The sequence below is a fragment of the Hemiscyllium ocellatum genome, unplaced genomic scaffold, assembly GCF_020745735.1.
Source record: "Hemiscyllium ocellatum isolate sHemOce1 unplaced genomic scaffold, sHemOce1.pat.X.cur. scaffold_910_pat_ctg1, whole genome shotgun sequence".
In the NCBI taxonomy this organism is placed as follows: Eukaryota; Metazoa; Chordata; class Chondrichthyes; order Orectolobiformes; family Hemiscylliidae; genus Hemiscyllium; species Hemiscyllium ocellatum.
In genome coordinates, this window is record NW_026869303.1 from 76090 (window position 1) to 102950 (window position 26861).

At 42.9% G+C, this 26861-nt stretch overlaps 2 long non-coding RNA genes across 3 annotated transcripts; one reads left to right on the forward strand and one right to left on the reverse strand.

Moving 5' to 3' along the window:
• Positions 1–17907, reverse strand: LOC132814777 (uncharacterized). Of its 2 annotated transcripts, none has more exons than XR_009644487.1 (6): positions 17175–17907; positions 9505–9667; positions 5913–5998; positions 5094–5245; positions 1472–1637; positions 1–1316 (listed from the first exon to the last, which is right to left on the reverse strand). It is a non-coding gene; the product is annotated as an uncharacterized LOC132814777 (long non-coding RNA). The 2 variants fall into 2 exon arrangements; XR_009644488.1 differs by having other exon boundaries at positions 9630–9667; positions 17175–17906.
• On the forward strand, positions 17434–26861 carry LOC132814778 (uncharacterized). The gene is made up of 4 exons (XR_009644489.1): positions 17434–18180; positions 18598–18786; positions 24592–24657; positions 25919–26861. It is a non-coding gene; the product is annotated as an uncharacterized LOC132814778 (long non-coding RNA).

Here is a 26861-nt window from a genome sequence, read left to right on the forward strand (position 1 = left end):
TTTTTGTTTCTTATTTACAGCATCCACAGTTCTTAGTTTTTATTCTGCACGGTTGTCTGATTGTCACTGGCATGTTGTCTTTTACAACCGGTTCCTGTATTAAGACCACACATCTTTTGACAAAATGCGTGATCAGAATGTTTTGTTTTAATATCTGGTTCTCATTCATGCTTGGATTCTGCCATTTCCAGACACTATACTATCACTGATGGAATATTCTCTTCAAAAGAAAAAGCAATACTGCAAATACTTCAACATAATGCAACAGAGTGAGGAGATCATCCTAACAAAGTATAGGAACGTTCTGTCACTCTGAGAATTTACTCCTGCAGTTACCCAGGAAGCTGAGGTTTTGTGCTCAATGTTCCATGCTCAAGCTTATCCTTTAGTTTTCTCTCTCTCTGGAGCTGCTTGATTGTGAAGTCCAATTCGAGGAATATCCAAAACAAAGCTGTCACTCTGAGTGAATCCAGAGAGTGGATGTTATTGGAAGGGGAGTCCATCTCAAGTGAGAGGCACAGTCCCCTTTCACTCTGACACAGATTCACATGGCGGCACAGTGGTTTGCACTACTGCCTCATAGCGCCATAGACCCGGGTTCAATTCCCACCTCAGGGAACTGTCTGTGTGGAGTTTGCACGTTCTCCCAGTGTCTGCATGGGTTTCCTCCGGGTGCTCCGATTTCCTCCCACAGTCCAAAAATGTGCAGGTTAGGTGAATTGGCCATGCTAAATTGCCTGTAGTATTAGGTGAAGGGTTAAATGTTGGGGAATAGGTTTGGGTGGGTTGCTTTTCGGAGGGTCGGTGTGGACTTGTTGGGCCGAAGGGCCTGTTTCCACTACTGTAAGTAATCTAAACCTTCCTTACTGCGTAAGGTACTGAGCAGGAACCTGGAGTAATCTACCCCACAGACACACGAATATTGAGTGTAACTGTCACTGTTCCATTGCAGCCCAGACAGAGTCCAACTCTGGCTCCTTGATGCCAATGTATGTCCCCAGCAGGTCACAATGAGGCAAAGATATCCTGTAGAAGCCACACTGAGTGCTGAGTCCCTGAGTCTAATGACTCTATGACTGGGCCCTCTGACCTCACAATGAGAGATGACCTTAGCTCAAGTGGAGACTGGGAAATCGTCAATAGAATTTCAACCTTGAACACAGCCGGTTGAAGGAAGGGTGGGGTGGGGTGCAGAATCAGCGAAAAATATTCAAATAACGACAGTAGTGATGCTATAACTTCCAAGATTCACACAGTCCCTCTCGGTCTGGATCGGAGCGACTTCCCATTTGGAGTGAACTCCATTTCCTCACAATCTGAAACATATTGAAGATTAAACAGAAACTAAAGAGATGGAAACACCGTGTAAATAATGGAGAGACTGGGGTTAGTGCTCAATAATAAATATAGAAGTGTATTGAACATAATCTATATTGAATTTTTAATACTAAAGCAGCTCATAAACACTCACTTGATCCATTGCAGACTGTGCAGTTTGTACACCATGCAAAAATGAGGGGACAGAATTGTTGGTGAAGATGTTTAATGAGATGGACAACTCCATCAGTGACTGGTTTGTACTGAAAGCAAGGGCAAGTTTCTCAGCACAAAGCTCTGAGAAGGCAGCAGCACATACCCTAGGGGAGACAAAGAAAGAACAAGAACTAAAGTTTATTAACAGCAGTATTTCTGAAACAGACATAACTGGAAAATATGGGATATTCTGTTCCAGTAAAGTGAAGAGAAGCAGCAGGTGGAATGTTCCCAGGCCTGACTGACATAGATGACAATGAGAAGCCTGGGACCATTCCATCAGAACTCAAGCAGTGCCTTCCCTGACATCAAGAGCAATAAATCACAATTCCCAATGGAGCTTTTCTCTGTTTTCAGTCATGGGAATTGGCATTGCTGGCTGGGCCAGCATTTATTGCTCATTCCCAGTTGTCACCTTCAAAACATGGGGATGAGCTTTTTGAATCGCCGCAGTCTAACTGTCCATTGTGGGTTGACCCACAATATCTTAGGGAGGGAATTCCAGGATTTTCACTCACTGACAGTGATATTTCCAACTCAGGATGGTGAGTGGTTTCGAGTAGAATTTTCAAGGGTGGTGCTCCTATGTATCTGCTGCACTTATCCTTCTAGATGGAAGTGGTCACGGATTGAGAGCTACTGTCAAAGGATCTTTGATTAACTTTTCCAGCGAATCTTGTAGATAATTCACACTGCTGCTACTGAGCATCGATGATGGAGGGACTGGGGATACATGCAGATGTGGTGTCAATCAAGTACACAAGGATATAGAAACATGTACTAGGATTTATATTTAGCTCTTAGTCCCACTTACAGAACAAACTGCTTTAGTTCTCCAACCTCAAAAATGTTAAAATCAGGGTGAGTTAATATTTGAATTAAATGCAGAAAATGTCTGCATTACCAACAGGAGAAAACTTTGAAATGTCATTACTGAGGGCCAGGTCAAAGGTTACATTAATACTTTCCTTAAATCTCATCAGATTGAATTCAAAGGAATATTTCAATTTTCTTGATTATTCTGTGCATAGTGAAGGTAACCAATTCTAAAATTAAGTAGACAGCAAAAATATTTTCAGAACTTAGTGCATCCATTAACTTAGAATACATGGGTAAAAGCATTCCCATTGGCGAAAGAATAGAGAACCAGAAAGTATTTATTTCAGGTAAGTGGTAAAAGAAGCAATGGCAACATATGGAAATTATTTTCTGCATTAAATGGCTAGAATCTGGAATGTTCTGCCTGTGGGCATGGTGAGGTCGATACAAATCAGGCATTCAAGACAGCATTGGATTATTTTCTTAAAAGCAAAACGTGTAAATTGACAGCGAGAAGGAAGACAAATAAAACTTTGCAGGTCTTTGTAAGGAAGCTGGCACCGTTTGAATGGCATTCTTTCTTACAGTGACAGGTCCAATGATGCAAATGATGTGGCTCAAATATTAATCTACAACTGTAGCCACCCAGTTGTTATGAATGAATGCCCAGTACTTCTCTCTCTCTTTCTCTCTCCCCCCCCCCCACCCCTTATTGCCTGCGTTTTTCAGTTTGGTGTCAACATTTCCACTCCTGAACCTTCCAGTTTATTACTGATCAGCTTCAGAAACGTTAGTGACTGATTTGTAGTGACAGCAGAAACAAGATCATGAGCACCAGAATTTGAGAGGCCAGCATTTGACAGGCTTGGGTTTAGGGATGGAGAGAGAGGAAAGAAATGGAAAATTGAAATTAAAGTGAAGCAGACATGAAATCTGCCATGAGCACTCCAATACAAATAAACATGTTCATTTTGGAAGGAAAACAATAGATCAGTATTATTTAAATAGGGAAAAGCTGCAGAAAGCTGTAAAACAAAAACTGAAGGGAGCTTGCGCAGGAAACACAAAGCTAGCAAACAGGGATAATGTTAATGGAATGTTTGATCTAATTTCAAGTTGGTTGACATACAGGAGTCAGGAAGTCTTACTGCAGCTGCACAAGATGCTGATGAGACTACATTGGGAGTACTGTGAGCAGCTTTGCTTCCTTTCAGGAAAGATTTCATTTCATTGGATGCGGTTCAGAGAAGATTCACTTGGATGATCTATAATATGGAGAGATTGTCTTAAAAACAAAAGGTTTAACAGGCTGGGACACTATTTACTGCAATTTAGAAAAATGAGAGGTGATCTCATGGAAACATTCCAGATTCTTAATGGACCTGACAGGGTAAATACTGACAGGAGGTTTCCCCTCATGGGAAAGTCTAGAACCATAGGACAGTCTTAAATTAGCACCTCTTTATTCTAAGGCAGAGATGAGGAGAAATGTCCTCTCTGAGGGTTGTCTTTGGAATTCCATGCCATAAAGAGCTGTGGAGGCAGAATCACAGTCATCCCTCATGGTAAGAGACCCTTCAGTCCAACCAGTCCATGCCAAACATAATCCCAGACTAAACTAGCCCCATCTGCATGCTCCTGGCCCACATCCCTCCAAACATTCCTTATTCATCTACCCATCCAAATGTCTTTTAAACATTGCAATTGTACCCACATCCATCACTTCCTCAGGAAATTCATTCTACATGTGAACCACCCTCTGTGGGAAAAAAAGTTGTTCTTAAGTCTTCATAAAATATCTCTTCTCCCTGAAAAATATGCACCCGAGTCTCAAAATCCCCCATCCTTGGTGAAAAAAAACTACAAATTAATTCATTATCTTATGAAATTCTGTCAGGTCACTTCTCAACTTCCTATGATCCAGTGAAAAAATTCTAACCTTTCTTTATAACTGAAGCCTTCCATACTACGCAAAAGCCTAGTAAATCTCTTCTGAACCATCTCCAGCTTAATAATATTCTTCCTATAACTGGGCTAGCATACACAGACACATCATTCCAGCAGAGGCCTCACCAATATTCTGCACAACTTCTGAACCCCTCTACTCAAAAGGCTAAGCAACGAAGACAAGCATGTCAAACGCATTTCTAAACACCCTACGTATGATGCAAACTTCAATGATGCAGTCGGGGAATCAAGGATTATGAAGAAAGGGCAGAAAAGTGGAAATCAGCCATGATCTTATTGAATGTCAAAGGCGGCTAAAGGAGCTGAATGGCCTGTTACTACTTATGGACTCATGTCTTAATGACATACAATGTATAACATTTTACAACACTATCACTGACCATAATAATGTACAGTGTCCCTTTAATGTGGAATATTTAAAATATTTTAATTACGGTCACTGACATGAGTACTATGGAATTTATTAAACACACTGGTACTAGCAACAAGCTAATTATTGTTAATGTGTAATAGAACTATTAATGTACAAAATGATTATTATTGACAATTTTGCTGATAAGAATTGTCACAGTGTTTAATGCCATGACTACTTCTGCTGGTTAAGTACTTTGTTTCAAAATACACAATCACTAACACAAATAACGGGCAGCTTAATTAATAAGTCATTACGGGGTCTAAAAATAATGCACTGTTGTTAATGAAATAATTACTGTCAGTTGTCATCACACTGTGCCAGATATTCATTTCTTATAATCACACAATCTGGAACTTACCTCAGAATCTATATTTTACAGTTTGGAATCCCCAGAGCTACAGAAATGACCCAATTTATCATCACTTTGGGCCAGGTCCATCACTGATCAGTGTGCCGTGAGAGCAGAGATGAGGTCCTAGGTCCCAGAATCTGTCACGGACACCATTAATGCTAAATTGGATCAAACAAGGGAAATAATGGAAAGCAGGAAAGATAGCATGAATAAAATTCAGTATGGACAAGGATACTGCAACTACGTACAGTCTTTACAGAATAATGTTACTGATTGGAGTATATTTGTACGATTATCAATTCTAACAAAAGTGCACCTTATTTAACAATACCAATACTATACCATTTTTATTAATTGCAATGTACCAAATTTATCATTCTCACTGAGTACTGTGAATAAAGTATTGTTGATATTTAGAAATGCAGTGCTTTTTAATCGTTGCTGATACAGTACATTGTCTGACAATGTCAAACACAATGCCACAAAGTCTGGTACCTCCTGCAGTGTGTGCATTTTACAGTTTGTATTCCTCAGTCTCACACAGTCCTTTCACTAGTACAGACACAGAATACAGGAGATTGCCCAATTCTTCTGTACCATGCACAGCCGGTTTAGGTTCAATCAATTCAGAGTTTGATTACTGGGTGGGCCTGGAAAAGCTGGCAAATATGATGCCATCTAATTTACCTCTCCACTTTTTTCCAAATTCACTTCCACTGTTTGCTATTAATGTCATTCCTGATATGCTTAAACTTGCACACATTTTATTAAGTGTACATTGTCAGACATCTAGCCATTATAAACATCTCACATTCTGTTACTTACTCCAGTCCCTGTATTCTGCAGTTCGGTTTCCTCTCAACCACAGATGTAATTTTATTTCTGAATCTTCTGGGTCATTACTCTGGAGACTAAACAAAGGTAGCGAGAAACATATACAGTCAAACCAAAACATATGCAAAGTTTGTGTCTTGAATATTACAGGAAACAAGAAAAAGTCAAATAAAATCTTCTTTGATGTAAAAATACAATTTACCAGGACAAATTGGAAGGTTCTACTGTAATTAATAAATGGCAAGTAACAATGATATTTGACTCAAGACCCATCACTGGAGATATACCTCACCCAATTTCACTTTCAATGAAATTTCAAGTTCCCAAGCCAATGGAACAGAGAAACAAGAACAAAGTGGACTGGCTGTCAATTCACTATCACTGGTTTTATGCTGTGTTGAAATCTGATATCACGCAGAATCACAGAAGTGCAGGAAGAGACCATTTGGCCCATTGTGCCTGCACTGCCTTCTCTATGAGCATCATTACTAGTGTTAATAGCCTCCTTTTCTCCCCCCATATCATTGCACATCATTTCTAGCCAAATGATCATCAAATGCCTTGTTGAATGCCTCGATTGAACCTGCCTTCACCATATTCCCAGACAACATAGTTCATACACCAAATAGGGCTGCTAGCTCAGTGAAGATGTTTTTACCACACTTCACCTTTGCTTATTTTGCAAATTACCTCTTTTGTCATTTATTAAATACTTGGATTTTCTGCAAAGCAATAATCAATGGAGTGCCAACTGCTCAAACGTTTCCATTCCTGGATGTTATTTGGTATTTCTAGGAGTGTCGTTTAAGCCTGGCTTCTCCAGAAGTGAGACGTCTAGCATCCCTTGGACATCTTTGTTGATACGCTGTAGGTTCAAGGGAAGCAGAAGACAAAACTCATTTTGGCACGTGTGTCTGAGTGTCTGCCTGAATGAACAAGTGAATCAGCAAATGAGTGAATGGACTGCAACAGTTCGAAAATGCAGAACACTACTAATCTCCTCAGGGCAGCTAGGGATGGATGCTAAATGCTCACATCTTGTGAGTGAGTTCACAAAAGGGCAAGGTGGGCATGTGGGTGAGGTAAGTGGCTACAGTGGCAGGTTAAGAGGGTGGTGGATGCAGAGGGTGGCAGGTTCCTGAGGTTAGTCAAAACTAGTCAGTTTGGGTCAGGAGATAGTCAGTTCAAGGGCTTGTCAAGACTGATGAAGGGGTGCAGTCAGACTGAGAGTAAGTTTTGTGTGTTTGTGTTAAAGTTCACTCACATTCTTGTCCATGTTGACCTTTCTCTAACTGGTATAAAGCTCAGTTAAAAGGAGCAGGATAAAATTATCAGAGCTTGCGATCTTCCCTGAGAAGGACCCATCAATCCCTTTCCCTTTCAGCTTCCTTCAACCACCTCTTGTGGGTCCCAGTGCCCTATTTGGACTTGATTCATTTCAGCTCATTGACACAGTCAACTGTTAAATAACAGTTCTGATCCAGAAATGAAAAAAAAAATCACTGCTCATGTGCTGTTGTAAGGGGTGTTTGTGAGGGTGCTGGGTATAAACACTGGAGCATCCCCACTTGGTGTTGGTGTAGGACGCATTGGTCTGGCTGCCTGTGTGTATTTGTTTTTGTTCCGGTCTTACTCAGCTACCTTGCTCCAGCCAGTACTTTCATTACTGTCTTTACGCCATCCCCTTCAATCAGCTGGATATGGAGCAAATTCATTGACCTATTTTCAGTTTCCACAAATGCCCTTTTTTCAATGGACCTTCTATGGTACCTTTCTCCTGTCTCATTTCAGACAATTGCCTCCTTGTCAATTGCATGTATAAGCTCACAGACTCCGATGCCTATCATGCTCCCCACCCCATCGCATATCCTTGTCCTGTTGATACTACTGCCCATGCTAGTGCTTCAGAAATAGTGCTCAGCCCCTTCCTTACACCACTCTCTTTGTTAGTATGCTCAATAGTGAACGAAGTTATCTGAGACTACAAAGGGATCATGATCAATTGGGAAAACAGGCTGAGGAGTGGCAGATGGAGTTTATTGCATTTTTGTACAGTAAACAAGGGCAGGATTTAATCAGTTAATGGTGGAGCCCTGGGTAGTGTTTCGAGAAGAGACCTAGAGATCTATACAAATGTACCGTCACCTGTAAAATCTCTCAATCCCCCTCAGTTCACTCTAAATCCCTTATCGGAAATACTGTCCAAGATATTAATGATCACGACTGGAAAATTTGCTCTATTTCTGTTCCTTCTTTAATTCCAATCTCTGTTAAAATGAGACAACACAACCCTCCCATCTGGCAGTTCTGGCTACAGGAAGGATACTACTTTACTAGAGAAGATTCAGAAAGGATTTAAGAACCAGCATAGCATTAACTCAATACTTGGCATTCAGGAGCCAGATATTGGAATCCTTCAGAATTGTCTTGCACGTTGAGGTGGTTAATTGTGTCATAGAATTCACTGACATTCCACTATCCACCAGGAGCCAGCCTCAATCCATCAAGCTCGTTTTCCTTGCTATGGGCTTCACTGCAGAGCTTCAAATGTCCCTGGGATCTGGGGCAAAGGCAGCGACAAACTCTTGGCTGGCGAGGTGTGGGAATGTGTTAACCACCCAGTGCACAGAATCATCTCTCTCCAATAGTTCCATTAGGAAAACAGACAAGAATTACATTCCTGAACACAACCTTCCTCTTCAGAATCCTGTGAAAGCCATCTCACCAAGCTTCAGTTACACAACACAGGGGTCTTCAATCTCTCAGCCATGGTTTTTCACAACGTTGTAACTATAGTAAAAATATAGTTGGGTGATAATCTTGGGAAGTTGCTGCAGCTTCCTGTCTTGTTATGTGAAAAAGGGACTCAGTAACAGATCGAGGATCCAGTAGTACAAAACGTTGTAGACCATGGTACATAGGATCTTGTTCCCCTTCACTTGTTTGAAAACAGCGGCTGCCATCATCTGATCTTCAAAAAGCCTGTTGAAATATTCATTCCGCTCATCACCAACAAATCGCAGGATTTCAGCCCAGACATGATCTCAGCTATTTCCATTAAATGGGACAGCTGGCCACGAGCACTGAACATCCCGGGAGCAGCTTATGCTGGATTAGAGTGTACACAATGTCAGACACTGTCACACCAGCATTCAGAATCAGTGCACATGAACTGAGGGTCTACTTTTAAGACCATCAGAAAAATCGATACTGTATTTGATTTCTTACAAACCATCAAATATAAAGAGCAATCCCTCTGGGTTCTTCCAGACCTCTCCCATATCATTCCCAAAATAAGGATACTGCTCCAGCATTCCTGAGTGAATAGCATACAAATCCCGAAATTTAAAACGGAAAACAGATAAAAATTCTGGGTATATTTTCCCAGTGGCCCAATCAGTCTTTTCTACCATTGTTGTTTTTCCAGTCCCTGGGTCCCCAATCACTGCTACCACACTCCCAGCTGTGGAAGTTCTCTGGGGAGAAAAAAAAACCTGCTCTTGGACAACTGATCAGTTTGTGTTTTGTCCAGTTCTCTCCAGGGATGTTTCTCTCTACACTCTTCACGGACTCAGCCTCTTACCAGATGTTCATCTTCTCTAAATGTCCAATTTCGTACATTAGCGATTAGCATTAACTCAGCATATCGATCAACCAGCTGGAAACTTGTTTCTTCGGATAGTGATCACACAGCTTTTCAGTTTGTACCTGGAGTATTTCCTTGTGTTTCTGCTGAATACCTTCACCTAGAACAAAGAGATAGCAGTTCTCAATGTTAGCTATATTATCATTACAACAATTTCCAAATACCATTTCATGACTTTGGCAATTACTATTGAATAAATTGGTGCAGATTTTATTTTCACCTTCAATAAACCTGTGAGCAGCAACTGAATCGATTAAGGAAAAAAATTTGAAAGTGGACAAGGATCAAGAACTGTTTCAATAATCAGCTGATTTCACTCTGAACTCAACATGAAGAGTTCAATGTTGGTGCTACTTTCCCTTGGATCTTTAATTAAAACCACCCACCCCATACTCCAGTTATCTCATTGTAAATCGACACATGGTCCTGACAATGCCATAGCAAATACAAGCAAGAAGCCAATTGGTTCTTCAAGCCGTGCCACTATTTAATAAGTTCATATTGAAAGAGTCATTCTCAGGTTGCCAAGGTGTGACCAGAAGGATCAGTGATTGGGGCCCTGTTCTGGGGACTGATTGTAATATTTCCAAGTTTGCAGATGACATAAAATTTCGTGAGATTGCAAATATTGAGGAAAGTGCCAAGAGGCTTCAGGTAGACTTAAATAGGCCGAGTGAATAAAGAAGAGCATGGGAGATGGAAGAGAATGTGAGTAAGTACAAGGTTGGAGGCCTGATAATGCAGACCATTTCTTAAAATGGTAAAAGTTTGAAAATATTGAGGTCTAGAAGGACCAAGATACTGTTCACAAGGTACAGTTCACAAGGTACTGAACGTTAGCATGACAGTGCACAAAACAATTCAGAAGGCAAATTTTGCGTTAGCTGTTGGTTTCCTTTGTACAGGTGAGATCTCACCTGGAGTACTGTGTACACTTCTGGTCCTCCTGCCTATTTACCTAAGAAGGAGTATAGGGATGTTCTCTAAACTGATTGCTGGGTTGGTGGGACTGTCCTATAAATTAGCGATTGAGGAGACTGGGCATGTTTTCTCTGAAGATTAGAAGAATCGACTATGTTATAATGTTCTTAAAGAGATAGACAGATTAGATGTAGAAAGCATCCACCATCCACAAGGCACAAGTCACGAATGTTATGGAACTTGCCTGGATGAGCAACACTGAAAAAGTTTGACATGTGACAGGTCAAACCAATATCACATGTTTCACGCCATCCACCACCTTCAAAATTCACTCCCTTCACAACCAACACTGAATGGCAGTACCTTCACCATTGACAAGAAACACTGCAATAACTCATCTAGGCTCCTTAGACAGTACCTTCTAAACCTCTAACCTCTGTCATCGTGAAGGACAAGGGCATCAAATGCACGGAACCATCTGCAAGATTCCTTCCAAGTCATCCACCATGAAAGCTTGGAAGGAATTTGCTGTCATTTCACTGTTGCTCAGTCAAATTAGTGCTTGGCGACAGGAACAGTCCTCACCAAGAAGATGGAGAAACACCAAGAGGAAGAGGGACCCAACACTTGAACAGAAGACTGTTGCCACAAGCAACACATCCACACCATATGCCTGTTTATTCTCAGAGATCAGTAAACCACTCTCAACTGACACAGATCATACATTTTTCCTCTCTATGTATCATAACTAAACAGTTGATTTGCCACAAATGTAAGAAGTTAACTGAAAAGGAGTTACCAGTTCTCAATCGCTTACTCCGGCTCCTAATCTTTCCTCTCACCCACAGCACACACTCCTATTCCTATGTTTCTATATGCATCCAATCTCTAACCCTATTGAGATGCCCTCCTTCTCTCCAGTGACACAGAAAAACCACAGCACCACATCAACAGCTCTCCTTCAGATGGCTGTACATGGACAGTCATACTCAACCACTCACTACCTCGCAGCCTCCCCCTGCTCGCCAAATCTCAGCTTCTTGCCTTCACCTACCCAGGTGGCCTCCTGGCCCTCACTCACCTCTCATTGCTCCGCAGCCTCAAGCACTGCTGCACCTCACGTCCAAATCCCAGCCTGACCTAAAGAAGGGAGGTTCATATAGGCCTGATGCTTTTCCAGCCTGAGACCTTTTCTCTCCCACAGTTGCTGTTGCTACTGGGCTCACGGGTAAAAAATGGCCCGAGTGAAAGAGCAACTCCTTTCAGAATCATTCATCTGTATTTGGAATGAATGACTAATAGAGGCTATTGAGAACATCTTGGAAATGGACAGAATGATAAATAAGCAATGTTGTTCTTGGGTCTATTGGTGCAGAGGGAAGTGTCTCTACAGCTGGGACAGAAGTCTACATTTATTCCAGTCATTGGGCCAATTGATAGACAAGCTTATTCTAAATGGCCACTTCCTTCACTCATCCTGCTTAGTACCTAGCCAATTGCCTCGTGCTATGTCAACTTTTTGCTTAAGTTCAGCAGCCTTTTTCGAGAGGAGAAAACATTTTTCACTCAGAAAATACCTTGTGTCTATTCCCATTATTGTTGAAAATATCTAATTTTCTCTCTTACTCAAACCTTCACCCATGGCAGCATTACACCTTCTCAAATGATGATGCCCTGAAATAAAAAAAATTGAAAGGTTTTTGAAAATATTAAGATTACCTATTCAACTTTCCTCCACGTCAGTGCAACTACAGTTAGCTCTAGAATAGACCAGTGAGCCTGTCATGAGTCGTGGACAAGTTGTTGGGGGGGTGGGGGGGGAATCCTGAGTATTTGGATGTATTGTATTTGGAAAAGAAGGACTGATTAGGGATCGTTAACTTGGCTTTGTGCGTGCAAAATACAGTCTGACTAAGTTGATTGAGTTTTGTTGAAGAATCACAGAGCATTGATGAGGGCAGAGTAATGTACATGATCTTTGGACGTCAGTAAGATGTTCGACAAAGGTCCTCATGGTGGACTGGTTAGCAAGGATAGATCACACTGAATAGAAGGAGAATTATTTGGATACACAAATAGCTTGAAGGTAGAAGACAAAGGGCGGAGATGGAGAATTGATTGTCAGACTGGAAGCCTGTGACCAGGCGAGCCACAAGGATCAGTGCTGGATCCACTGTTTGTCATCATTTATACAAGTGACTTGGATATGAACATGGGAGGTATGGTTCTTAACTTTGCAAACACCACCAAAATTGGAGGGGCAGTGAACAGCAAAGATGGTTACCATAGAGTATGGGCCATTGGGCCAAGGGGTGGAGTTTAATTTAGATAAATGTGAGGTGCTGCATTTTGGAAAAGCAAATCAGGATGGGTCTTAATAACACTTAATGGTAAGTGTTGCTTAACAAAGAGACCTTGGAGTGCAGGTTCATAGTTCCTTGAAAGTGGAGTCACAGCTCGATAGGAGAGTGAGGAAGGACGAGTTGAACCGAGGGGTCTGTTTTCATGTATATATCATCAGGTCTCTTTGAAATCTTTCCCCTCTCAACTTGAACTAATATCTTTCGATCCCCTAAGCGAGAGAAAAGACTTTGGATATGCCCCTCATGATTTGGTAAACCTCCATAAAGGTCACCCCTGAGCCTCCAACATTTCAGCCTATCCATTTTCACCTTATAACTTAAACCTTCTAATCTCTGTGACATCCTCGTAATTATTTTTACACACTTCCAATTTAATAATATCCGCCATAAAGCAGGCAAACACAATTGTACCCAGTACTCCACATGTGCCCTTACCATTGTCTTGTACAGCTGTAACATGATGTCCCAACTCCTGTACTCAATATTCTGAATAATGAAGGCAAGCGTGCCAAATGCTTTCCTCACTAGCCAGTCTACCACTTTCAAGGAACCTCAAGGTCTACCTCTTCAACTGTAATCCCCAAGGCCCTACCATTAACTGTGTTCCTTTCTGTTTTGAGAGAGAGGCAGTACCACTGTGCTGCAATAGTGCTACTTTAGTAGCTGCTTTGAAGTGACAGACATTAAATTGCACTAGGCATTTAATGGAAATTTGCACAGAGTCTCTCACCATCGGACCATAGAACAATACAGTACAGCAATGGGGCCTTAGGCCAACTGTGCTGTATCAGACATGACACCAAATTAAACTAATCCCTTCTGCCTACCTTTGCTCCATATCTGACCAGTCCTGGCAAATTCATGTGCTTATCTTATAATCTCAAACGCTCCCATTGTATCTGCCTCTAACACCATCCCTGGCAGCATGTTACAAACGCCTACCACTCTCTAAAAACCTTTTTCCCCACATCTTCTTTGAACTTTCCCCTCACATTACATGCATGCCTCTCTGTATTAGACATTTCAATTCTGGAATAAAGATTATTACTGTCAAGCCTATCCAAACAACTAACTTTTGTAGTTGAGAGTGCAGTGCGGAAAAGCACAGCAGATCGGGCTGCAGACTTCTCTCAAGTCACCCCTCAGCCTCCAGCACTCCACAGAAAACAATCCAAGTGTTTCAAGCATCTCCTGAGAGCTCATACCCTCTAATTCAGGCAGCATCCTGGTAAACCTCTACTGCACCCACTCTAAAGCCAAATGCAACATTAACTGTGACTTAACCAAGATCTTATGAAGCTGCAACATACATCCCGAGTCTTGTTTCAATTCCCTAACCAACAACGGAAGCATGTCATATGTCTTCTTACCACCATACCCACCTGCATGGCCACCTACAGGGAACTATGGACTTCAACTCTGTACATCAGTGTACTCAATGTCCTGGCATTAACTGCATGCTTTTCATTAACAATTGATCTCCCAAAGATCAGCACCACACAATTACCCAGATTAAACTCCACCTGCCATTTCTCTGCCTACATTTTCTACTGATCTATGTTCCATTGTAGCCTTTGACAATCTTCTGCACTATCCACAATTCCAACAATGTTTTTGTTAACTGCAAAGTTACGAACCCACCCAACTACATTTTCATACAAATCATTCATATGTATCATAAACAGTACAATTCTCAGTACAGATTTGTGCAGATCACCACAGGTCGTGGACCTCTGGCCACAAAAATACTATTCCACTACTACCCTCTGCCTTCGACGGGCCAGCCAACTCTGAATCCAAGCAACCAAGTCATAGTGGATCCCATGCATCTTAATCTACTAGATGAACCTACCATGAGGGACCTTGTTAAAAAAGCCTTATTAAAAAGCATGTAAACAACATCCACTGCTCTATCCACATCAATTACCTTTGTCACCTACTCAAAAAGTTCAACCAAGTGAGTAAGACATGACCTACACACAAAACCATACTGATTGTCCCTAATTAGGCCACGCTTTTCCAAAAGCACATACATTCTAAGTATTCTCTTGAACAGCTTCCCAACCACTGATCAGAAACTCACTGGTCTATAGTTTCTTGGATTATCCCTGTCTCCCTTCTTGAACAGAAAAACAACATTTGCTACTTGCCAGTCTTCCAGGAGCTGTCCAATGGCTAGCAAGGATGCAAAGCTCATCAAGGCCTGAGCAATCTGCTCTCTTTCCTCTGAGGTAGAAACCATCAGGCTCTGGAGACTCCTTCACCTTAATGCTCATCAAGAGATCGAACACTTCTTTCTTGGTCTCAGTATGCCTTAGCATGTTTGCATTCTCCGCATTAATCTCACTATCCACCATATCCTTCTCCTGGAGAATACCAATGAATGCTCCCTCCTTTATCCTGGAGTGGTCCTACCTTCTCCCCAGTTATCCTCTTATTAATAAATGTGTAGAATACTCTTGCGATACTCTTTAACCCCAATTGCTGAAATCATTTCACAGCATCTTCTTGCTCTCTTAATTCCCTGCTTGGATTCTTTCTGCTTTTTTATATTCATCACAGGTGTGACCCAATTTTAGCTTTCTAAAACCTTCCATATGCTTCTTTTTCACCCTTGGACTAAATTCACACTCTCCCTTGTTATCCAAGGATCCCTTACATAGCCTTGCTCTTCCTCCTCCCCGGAACATGCTGTTCCCAACATTGACATCCTGCGAGCTCTATCCCAAACTTTCCTCGAACTCAAAAAATATCCATTAGCCGTCACTCTCTCTCTTTCCCATCACATAGTTAATGTTGTATCCATGTTGCCCCTCCCTGTTGTACCATGAATGACAACCTTCCTCAAGTCTGTTGCGTGGTACCTTCACGAAATTCATGTAGATTGCCCTCATCAGCACTTTGTTACTTCATCAAAAAACATCAGCAAGTTAGTTCTGCACAATTTCACCATGATTTTTCCTAACCAACCCGCCTTTATCAGCCTGACTACAAGCTTTATCCCAAATAATTGTTGCCAGAGGTTTCTCTGGAATTAAACAGACAAGACAGGATTAACTTTACAACTCTTTTTAGAAAAATAAAAGATTGCCATGCTAACAATCCTACAATCTCCTGGTACTCATCAGATTGCAGGGAAGAGTGTAATCTTCTGGCTAGTGCCCCCATAATTTCTCCTCTCACTTCATGCAAAATCCTACGATGCATCAGATCCAGTTCTGGTGTCCTGTTACATCTGATTGCAACATAAACTGGACAAGTAATTGGATTGGATCTCTTCATTGTGGGACCAGGCCATTCGGCTCAACGAGTTGACACTGATCCACCCAGCCACATCCCCTACCCAATTCCTGTAAACTTGCATATCTCATGGCTACCATACCTATAGGCCCCTGAATACTATGGGTTACTTAGCATGGCCAATTTACCTAACTTGCACATTTTTGGACTGTGGGAGGAAACTGGAGCCCCAAGCGGAAACCCACACAGACAGGGGGACAATATACGAACTCCACACAGTCGGTCAAAGGTAGAATCAAATCTGGGACCCTGGTGCTGTGAGGCAATGCTAACCATTGAGCCACCATGTCACCCGAAAGGAAAAGGTTCAGAGGGATACTTCAGCTAGTTCATCTAGTTCAGTTTAGGAAATCCGGACGGGATAGATGGATTAACCAGCATCTGCAGACCTCATTTTTTACCCGAGGATTAACCAAATAGCCTATTTGTGTGCAGTGTGACTTTGTTCTTATTCTTTCAGACTTGAAAGTGTTCAGAAGAGATTTAGAAGGATTTTGCTAGGGTTGGAGGGTTTGAGCTATGGGGAAGAATCTGAATAGGCTGGACCTGTTTTCCCTTGAGCGCCTGAGGCTGAGGATGACTTTTTAGAAGTTTAATAAAGTCATGAGGAACATAAATAGGTTAAATAGACAGGGTCTGAGGGTGGAGGAGTCCAAAACTAGAAGATAGCGGTTTAAGGACAAATGGGAAAGATTTAAAAGGGATTGAGGGGAAGCTTTTTCACGCAGAAGGTGATGCATATGTGGAATAAGCTGCCAGAGGAGGTGGCTATCATTACAACATTTAAAAATGGAAAAAATGAATACGGGTTTAGATGAATATGGACGAAGCGCTGGCAAATTGGACTAGATTAATATAGGATATCTGGTTGACATGGACGAGCCGGACCAAGGGTCTGTTTCTGAGCTGTACAATTATGACTATTGATTTCATCGAGCTCCTCCCCTCGCCGGGAATTGTGTGATCTCCTACCCAATGTGTACACAGTTAATTTGTTAACTAATATCAAAGATGTTTTCTCACCCTCATTGGAAGGATGATAATACTCAGTCCGCTCAGCCGAAACCACGCAGAAGACATTCCCAGTTCCGGGTTTAAACACCACGCGTGTGCACTTCCTGGAAGCCAGACGCCCCGCCTCCGCGCAGACTCAGATCAACAGCAGCGCCTCGAGCCTGCGCAGGATCCCTCAGGGCGGGGGTTAGCACTATCTCGGGATCCGAATGGTCAAGTAACCTGTCAATCGCCGTGGTTCCGGCCAATCCGGAGTCCGATCAGCACAGAGGGGTTGGGCCAAAGGTACCTTTGAGGAAGGATCAGAGTTGGTGCTGGAAACGCAACAGCAGCTCAGACAGCGTCCGCCTGGCATGAAAATAAACATTTCGGACAAAAGGCCTTCATCAGAATGTCCCACGCTCCTCGGCACCACTCTAACCCTCAGCATCTGCAGTAACCACCTCCACTTCTGAGGAAGAATCTCTCCACCTAAAACGTGAACTCCGCCAGATCCGCTGGGCTTTTCCACTAAGTTCTGATTGTGTGTCTGTGGGGCATTTCTGCCCTCCCTGCCTCCATCAGTCCGTCCGTCCCTGCCCGGGGAACATAAGCTGGTTGGTGTTCCCTCCCCCACAGTCTATATCCGAACATTAACAGTGTTTTTGATTTTAATACCGTCACGGGACGGATTTTTGTTTTAAACAAGCTCTCTGCGTCCAGTCCAGCCGAAATCCCAGGGAAGACTAACCAACGGCCGTCACGCGGGTCCCGGTTTGAAATGTTACGCATGCGCAAGACCCACCCTCGCGCAGTGTCGGTTAAACGGCCGCGCTTGGAAAACCTGAAGGGCGGGAATCGACTCCACCGCTGCCTCCGATTGGGTAAGGGCCCTGTCAATGTCATGGTACCGGCCAATAGGGATTGCGGTCCCGCTTGGGTGCCGCCCCCTGGAGGTGAATCCCTGGAGCTCCTGTGGGATTAAAGCAGAGATAACGGTTCCCATCCGTTCACCCTTCGACACAACTAACAGCAGGTAGGTAAAACAACCCTTCTTATTTAACTTATTGTGCAGACAATCAAAAGATTTCACTGTTTTGGAAAATCTCCCTGGACATTTATTTTTGTGAATAATAAGTGTTCAGAATAAGTGTCCTCTTGGAGAACTGGGAATGTGATCTTCCAACGTGAAGGACAGGGATTTTATTCAGTAATGGGGTGGGGGGAGGACAGCGGGGTATGGGGATGGGGAAAGGAAAGTTGGGTTGAGAATGATCAGATCAACCATGGTCTGAGTGAAAGGTGGAGCAGACTTTGGGAGTGAATCACTTCCTTCTGCTGTTCCATCTTATGACGATCCCTGTTCCATTGGGACAAGAACCTTTCACACTCAGTCCCCTCAATGTAACCGTTCACCTGTTTGGTCTAACACCATTTCATACCGTGGCTGTAGGATCCGAGGGTCAGCGTGCCCCAGGGGAGGGGAGAAGTTGAGAAGGAGAATCCTTCATGGTGTGAGAAACAGAACTCACTCACACATCAGCCTGAGACAAAGCCTTGGAAACAAGAACAATTTATTACGGCCTTGCAAGTACCGGACGCCTCTGCAATAAAGCAAAAAATGCACACGAAAGCAAAGCATGTAAGCATTCTTATTGAGTTTGCAAGTTGCGGAATCACGCCTCCCTCTTCCCATCCTATCATTAGCCGATTACCCCACTTGTTTTTTTCCTCTCTCGTTATTTTCTTATCTGGCCATCCTGCTGTCCTTGTATGTCTACATTCTTTGTTCCTTGTTTGTTACAGCTTGGTTCTTTTATGCAGTTTCTCTTATCAAACTATAAGCTGTATTGTGAAATGCCCCTACTGTTTCTTTTGTGGTCAACTATAACACTTTAAAGTTATTTCTTAGTTTAAAACTATTTTGTAAGCAAAAACCTCTATATTCGTTAAAATCTTAGCCTTAAGTATGCTGCAAGAATCCTGCGACTGTTTGAGTAGTGTTCCCCTTCCCCTCCATCTCCCCGCCAACACCCCCTCCCACATCTTTAATCTCCCACAATGGTAACCCCAGCTGGTTGTGGGAATTGAACCCACACTGTTGGCATCACTCTCCATTGCAAACTAACTCTCCATCCAACTGAGCTGACCAACCTCACTTCAGGGGGCACACCCTGTACAACACAATTATAGCCAGTCTTCACTTCAATTCAATAGGAACCATGAGCAAGGCCATTAGGCCTGCTCGAGCCAGAAGGGAGGCCACGGGAAGCCAGTGAAGGAAATAGTCTCTCCATGTGTCCTTCCCAAACTGTGCTGGTGGAGAGAGCACATTGGGCCCACTATTTGTTTCCCTGTGACTGGCCTGCTCCACCTTGCAGTGAGAGACTAAAGGGAGAATCAAGCGGATTTCACTTCTCACACAGAGCCTGGAAGTCTAATCCGGAAAGGCTGATTCACTCTGAAACTCTCAGACGATGGATCACTCTTCAGATCAGTCCTGTCTCATCATAGCCAAGAGCTGGAAGATTACATTGAGGACATACGACCATCCAAAATAGGAATAGAAGCAGCCAATCAGCGTCTCGAGCCTGCTCTACCATTGAATAGGATCATGACTGATTCAATGTTTGAATTGGGACCTGAAACTCTGACAATACAGTGATAGAGAGAATCAAATTATTCTGCTATGAGGAATTGTCAGACAAGAGCTGTCTCCTTGTCCTTCATTAACACAAGGAGAAATCAGTTGTGGGGTTCAGGCTGTCTCTGGGATTTATACCATAAGGGACAAGCTATGGAAAGGGTGAGTTAAAGGGGCAAAAAGATAGCAAAGGGGCTGCTGCATAGTCTAACCCCACAGATTTCACTGATTCCCTCTATCTTTACTTCCACGTTCCCAGCTGTCTCTCCCACGTCTTTCCTTCAATCTACCTCTCCATATTCTGCACACCTCCATCCTGTTCACATTGCCCTGCGAATTCCCTTCTTACATTTCTCTGCTTGGTTGTCACCTCACCATTTTTTTTAAAGGAATGCTTAATTGTTCAATATTTCCAAAATCAATATCTTTGTTCATCTCTCTGCATCTTTGTCTCAGCTCTGTAGGATCTTACTGTTCTTGTCTGTCGACCATTTTATCTGCATTGCAGTGGCACACCCACTCTCTCAGCTCTACCTCTCTGTTTTTTGCAAATATCTGTCTGTTCCTATCCTATGCCTGTCCCTGGGATTTCTCTCCATCTTCCCTACTTTCTTTCTTTTCCTGCGTTTTCCATCCCTCTATCCCCACTTTCTTCCCATACCTGCTGACATTCTGTTTCGTCCCGAAGGATTTCACTCTCTATCTCGCGATCTCCGTCTACCTTTCTCTCACTCCCTCCCTTTCTCTGTCCTTCCATCGTTTTCCCCTTGCATTTTAGATTAGATTCCATTCTCTACATTGTGGCAATAGACCCTTTGGCCCAACAAGTCATCACCAACCCCGGAGAGTAACCCACCCAAACCCATTTCCCTCTAACTAATGCAACAAACCTTATGGGTAATTTAGCATGGCCAACTCACCTGACCTGCCCATCTTTGGATTGTAGGAGGAAAGCCATGCAGACACAGGGAGAATATGCAAACTCCACACAGAAAGTCGCCTGAGGCTAGAATCTAACCTGGGTCTCACATAATGTGAGGCAGCTGTGATAACCACTGAGCCACCATGCCGCCTTCACTTTTTTTTCCTCCATGAGCCCTCTGCTCTGTCCCAGTGACTGGGGAGGCAGCATTGGGAAATCTTGGACTCAGTGACACAGGGTACTATACAGTTATAGAGTCATTGAGATGTACAGCATGGAAACAGACCCTTTGGTCCAATTCATCCATGCCATCCAAATATCCAAACCTCATCTAGTCCCATTTGAGAGTACTGGCCCATATCCCACTAAACCCTTCCTATTCATATACCCATTTAGATGCATTTTAAATGTACCAGCTTTGACTACGTTCTCTGGCAGCTCATTCCATACACGTGTAATCGTATGCGTGAAAAAGTTGCCCCTTAGGTCCCTTTTCTATCTTTTCCGCTCTCACTCTAAACCTATGCTCGCTCGTTCTGGACTCCCCAACCCCAGATAGAAAACTTTCTCTATTTATCCTATCCATGCCCCTCATGACTTCATAAACTTCTGTAAGGTCACCTTTCAGTCTATGATGCTTCAGAGAAAACATCACCTGTCTGTTCAGCCTCTCCCGCTAGCTCAAACTCTCCAACCATGGCTAAATCCTTGTCCATCTTTTCTGAACCCTTTCAAGTTTCACAACATCCTTCCGACAGGAAGGAGACCAGAATTGCAGATGATATTCGAAAAATGGCCTAATCAATGTCCTGTACAGCTGTAACATAACCTCCCAATTCCTATACTCAATACTAACTAAAAAAAGGAAAGCATTCTTCACTATCCTATCTCACTGCAACTTTACTTTCAAGGAACTATGAACCTGCACTCCAAGGTCTCTTTATTGAGCAACACTCCCTAGGTCCTTACCATTAAGTGTATAAATCTTGCTATGATTTGCTTTTCCAAAATGCAGCACCTCACATTTATGTAAATTAAACTCCTTTTCCCAGCACTCAACCCATTGGCCCATTTGAACATGATCCCGTTGTACTCTGAGTTTACCTTCTTCACTGTCCATTACACCTCCAATTTTTGTTTCATTTGCAAACTTACTAACTGTCCCCCCTCCTATGTTTACATACAAATCATTTATAAAAAATGACAAAAAGTAGTGGACCCAGTACCGACCCATGTGACATTCCACTAGTCACAGGTCTCCAGTCTGAAAAGCAAACCTCCACCAACAACCTCTTTATTCTACGTTCGAGCCAGTTCTGTATCCAAATGATTAGTTCTCACTGTATTACATGAGATCTAACCTTGCTCATCAGCTTCCCATGGGGAGCCTGTTGAGCGCCTTACAGAAGTACATATAGATCATGTCCATCACTCTGTCCTCATCAATCCTCTTTGTTACTTCAATAAACTCTATCGAGTTCATGAGACATGATTTCCTATGCACAAAGCCATGCCGACTATCCCTAATCAGTCCTTGCCTTTCCAAATGCATGTAAGTCCTTTCCCTCAGGACAACAACTTGCCCAGCACTGATGTCAGTCACACAGGTCTATAGTTCCCTGGCTTTTCCTTACCACCTTGCTAAAACAGTGGCACCGCGTTAGCCAACCTCCAGTCTTGTGGTACCTCACTCAGCAAGGGGCCCAGCAATCGCGTCCCTAGCTTTTCACAGAGTTCTACGATACACCTGATCAGGTCCTGGGATTTACCAATTTTATACATTTCAAGACATCCAGCACCTCCTCCTCTTTAATGTGGGCAATTTTCAAGATGTCACCATCTATTTCCTTACATTCTGTATCTTCCATGCCATTCTCCACAGTAAAAACTGATGCAAAATACATGTCTAATATCTTCCGCCATCTCCTGCGGTTCCACACATAGGCTGCTTTGCTGATCTTTGAGGGGCCATATTCTCTCCCCATTTACTCTTTTGCCCTTAATGTGTTTATAAGAACCCTTTGGATTATCCTTGGCACTATTTGCCAAAGCTATCTCATGTCCCCTTTTTGTCCTCCTGATTTCCTTCTTAAGTATACTCCTACTGCCTTTCTACTCTTCTAAAGATTCACCTGATTTCTCCTGTCTATCCCTCACATATGTTTCCTTCTTTTTCTTAACCAAAACATCAATTTCTCTCATCATCCAGCATTCCCTACGTCTACTAGCTTTTCCTTTCACTCAAACAGGAATATACTGTCTCTGGAGGAGAAAGTGAGGTCTGCAGATGCTGGAGATCAGAGCTGAAAATGTGTTGCTGGAAAAGCGCAGCAGGTCAGGCAGCATCCAAGGAACAGGAAATTCGACGTTTCGTGCTTCCTGATGAAGGGCTTATGCCCGAAACGCCGTATACTGTCTCTGGAACCTTGTTATCTCATTTTTGAAGGCTTTCCATTTTCCAGCCATCCATTTTACCTTGATTCAGTGGGATCCACCTTTCCCTCCAATCTCACCCAGGTTTTACACACATTGTTATCCAAACTGGGGCGGTGGAGAAGAAGGGGTACGAAGTAACATTCTCTTTGAGAGTGTGCTCAGGATGACTGCAGACGGGGATCTTGATTTGAATTAATTTGGTCAGTCAAATGGCGAGTTAGCTGGAGGATGTGGTGCAGAGACTGAGGGGTGGTGAGTCTTCGAGGGGAAGGTGAGAGGGGGCAGTTACCATGCCCCTGAGTTCCTGAGGGAGAGAGTGGTCAGCAGGGATAGGGCTGAAGAAACTGAGTGGAGTGCTGCTCGATGGTGACATTTGGGGGAGGGTGAGGAGGGAGGGGCTGTTGTAAGAGGGAGAGAGACAATTGGAAGAGGAGAGCACAGGACACAGAGTGTGAGACAGGGCCGAGACGTGGTCTCCACAGGAAGAATACTCAATGGGGCCATACTGTGGCAAATCCTGGGGAAATGGACAGGACCAGGACATTTAATAAGGAGCCCAAAGGACACCCATTGTGAGGTGAAGCTTCTGTAATTCTGGCATTGGGATCTTGCTGTGCCTTAAAGCAGTCAGTGCACACAGTCTCCTTTACCTCTGGCCGCAGGGAATCAAGCTCAGCACAATATTTGTGGTAGTAAACCATTCACGGGATGGGGGTGGGGGGCATACATAGTGAGGCAAATATTTGGGAGTGCAAAATATTTTGAGATAGGGCATAAATTTTGGGAGGGGAGTGAAAATTTGGGGCCAGATATTTTGGCGATATAAGGAGTTGGGAGGTTATTTTGTGGCTGTATATGAAATTGATTCGTCCATTGCATGCAATTCTCATCTCCCTGCTATAGGAACGGATGTTGTGAAAAATGAAAGGTTTCTGAAAGATTTACAAGGGTATTACGAGGTTTGGAATGTTTGCGGTGTAGGGAGGAGGCTGAATAGGCTGGGGTAATTTTCCCTGGAGCATCGGAGGCTGATGGATGACTTCATAATGGTTTAGAAAATCATGAGTGATTTTCTAAGGACACGATGAATAACAAACTTGTTTTCCCCAAGGCAGGGTAGTTCAAACTCAGACACAGGCTCAAGTTGAAATGAAAAAGATTTATAAGGAACTGAAGGGGCAGCTCTGTCATGCAGAGGATGGTGTGTGTATTGAACAAGCTACCAGAGGGAATGATGGAGGCAGATACAAATGACATTTAAAAGGCATCTGGATGGGAATACGAACAGGATAGATTCGGAGGGACATAGGCCAAGTGCTGGCCAATAGGACAAGATTAATTTAGGATATCTGGTCGCCATGGGCGAGTTAGATCAAAGGGTCTGTTCCTGTGCTGTACAAATATGACTCTATGACAAATATGGAGACATGCTGATACATTTCCAGGCAGAAGCAAACCTGAGGTGAGAATGCGTGTGAGAAACTATCGAGAGAGCTGGGAACAATGGAATAGTGAGTATTATCCCTTCAATCTGACCATGTCTTAACTCCTTTTTGTGTCTGTTGGAGTTTACGTTGTCTCTCTCAATTTCTGTCCTTCTTTCTCCCAGTCTCTTGTCCTTTCTCCCACCCTGTCGATCGTTCTCTCTCTCTCCGTCTCTATCTGTCTTTCTCTCTCTCCTTCTCTTTGTCTGTCCTTCTCTCTCTGACCCTGTTTCTCCATCCTCTCACTCTTTCTCTTTGTGTCATTTCTCCCTGTCTGTCTTTTTCTCACACTCTCCCTTTCTCGCTGTCTCTTCTTCATCTGTGTGTATCTCCATATCAGTATCTCTGTGCAATGCTGTCTCTGTTGTCTTGGGACTGAATCCTGTTTGTCCTCACTTTTTCTCTGTCTATCCACCTTGAGTTTAAAATGATAAAATGCCACCCTCCACTGGACATTCCACATCAATTCGCAAACAGCAGATTTTGTTTGGGAGAAAATATCAAAGTCTGTGTTCTCTGACATTGCAAAATAAAAACTGAAAGTATTGCCGATGTTATAAATCAGAAGCAAAAAGAGAAGGTGCTGGAAAAGCTCAGCAAGTCTGGCAGCATTTGTGAAGAAAACTCAATAGTTAACCTTTCAGGTCTGGTGCACTCTTTTTAATGTCAGGAATATTGTGCAAAGACAAATCATTTCCACATTGCAGAGGGAGCACAACATTTCTCCATATATGCATGTTCCACAACAAGGGACCTCAAGCCCAATTGTAACCCTCTGTATACCAGCCTTGTGTGTATGTCTCCGTGTTTGTCTCTGAGTGTATTTCTTTATTGTTTGTGCTGATTGTTTGGATGGTGCTGTGACCTGATGCTCTCCCTCTCTCCATCTCTGACTGAATCCTTGAGAGTTTTCACCCTCCAACACCCATGTGCAGTGGTGTGGGGCTGCCAGCAGAGGGCATATCACTTTCAACACAAGGGAGTATTGTTGCGCTATTTTCACTCTTCACCACATGACAGGAAATTTCCGATAAGACTACATTGGAGTAACAGCTCATTGGAATTGGGAAGTTTGATGCTGAAAAATAGAGAGCCCAGACACTCATATATTCGGGAAGTAGGTGACGATAATTTCATGTAATTGGCTGCCACAATTTCCTAAGTTGAAACAGTTGATATAACTGTTTGTGACATAAGCATTGGATCTGATGTTATGTTACTGAGAAGTGAGACCATGTATTTAATAGTGAAACATTTTCTGATTAACTATTCTATTTAATTTTATCAGAACACTCAGAAGAATTTGATTTTAAAGGAGACTTACGGAGGGTTCCAAGCTGAGAGGAATTATTTAGCAGGAAATTCCATTTCTTAAGCACAATCCAAAGGAATTGTCCATGATGGAGAATCCACAGGTTTCCAAGTTAAACTCTCTCCTTGCACTGGTATAAGGATTCTGTGTCGGGATGTGATGAAATATCCTGCACTTGCCTGGATTAGTGCAGCTACAACAAACACTCGAAGCTTGACACCAGCCTGTTTGATTGACACCACATCCACAAACATTCATTCCTTCCAACACCGACTATCAATAGCAGTAGTGTACCATCTGCATGATGCACTGCAGAGACTCACCCAAGTTCTTCAGTCAGCACCTTCCAAACCCACAACCATTTCCATCTAGAAGTGCAGGTGCAGCAGATACGTGGGAGCACCACCCATTGCAAGTTTCCTTCCAACCCTCTCACCCTCTTGACTTGGAAATATATTACGTCGTCTTTTGTGTTGCTGCATCAAAATCCTGGAATTCCCTCCCTAACAACGTTGTGGGTCTATGTACAGTCCATGGGCTACAGCAATTCAAGAAGGCAGCTCAGTGCTACGTTCTCAAAAAGCAGCTAGTGATGGGTAATAAATGCTGGGCCCAGCCAGTGATACTGACATCCCACAAATGAATTAAAAATACTAATTTCATAGTCTGGAAACAATGGCATCCTCCTGTGGGCTACACTGAGGTGTTGTATTTGTTCATAATGTAAGGAATTCATGGATTCAGTTATTTTACTGCATTTCTGAAATTTGCTGCATACCTAAACAACAATGTGTTTGTGCAACAACTTAGGTTTTGCAGCATGAAACCAACTGCACTGAAGTCATATGGAATAGGTAGGTAATCATCCAGATTAAATCCATGAATGACAAAACGTAAGAAATATAAAACGTTGATTGAA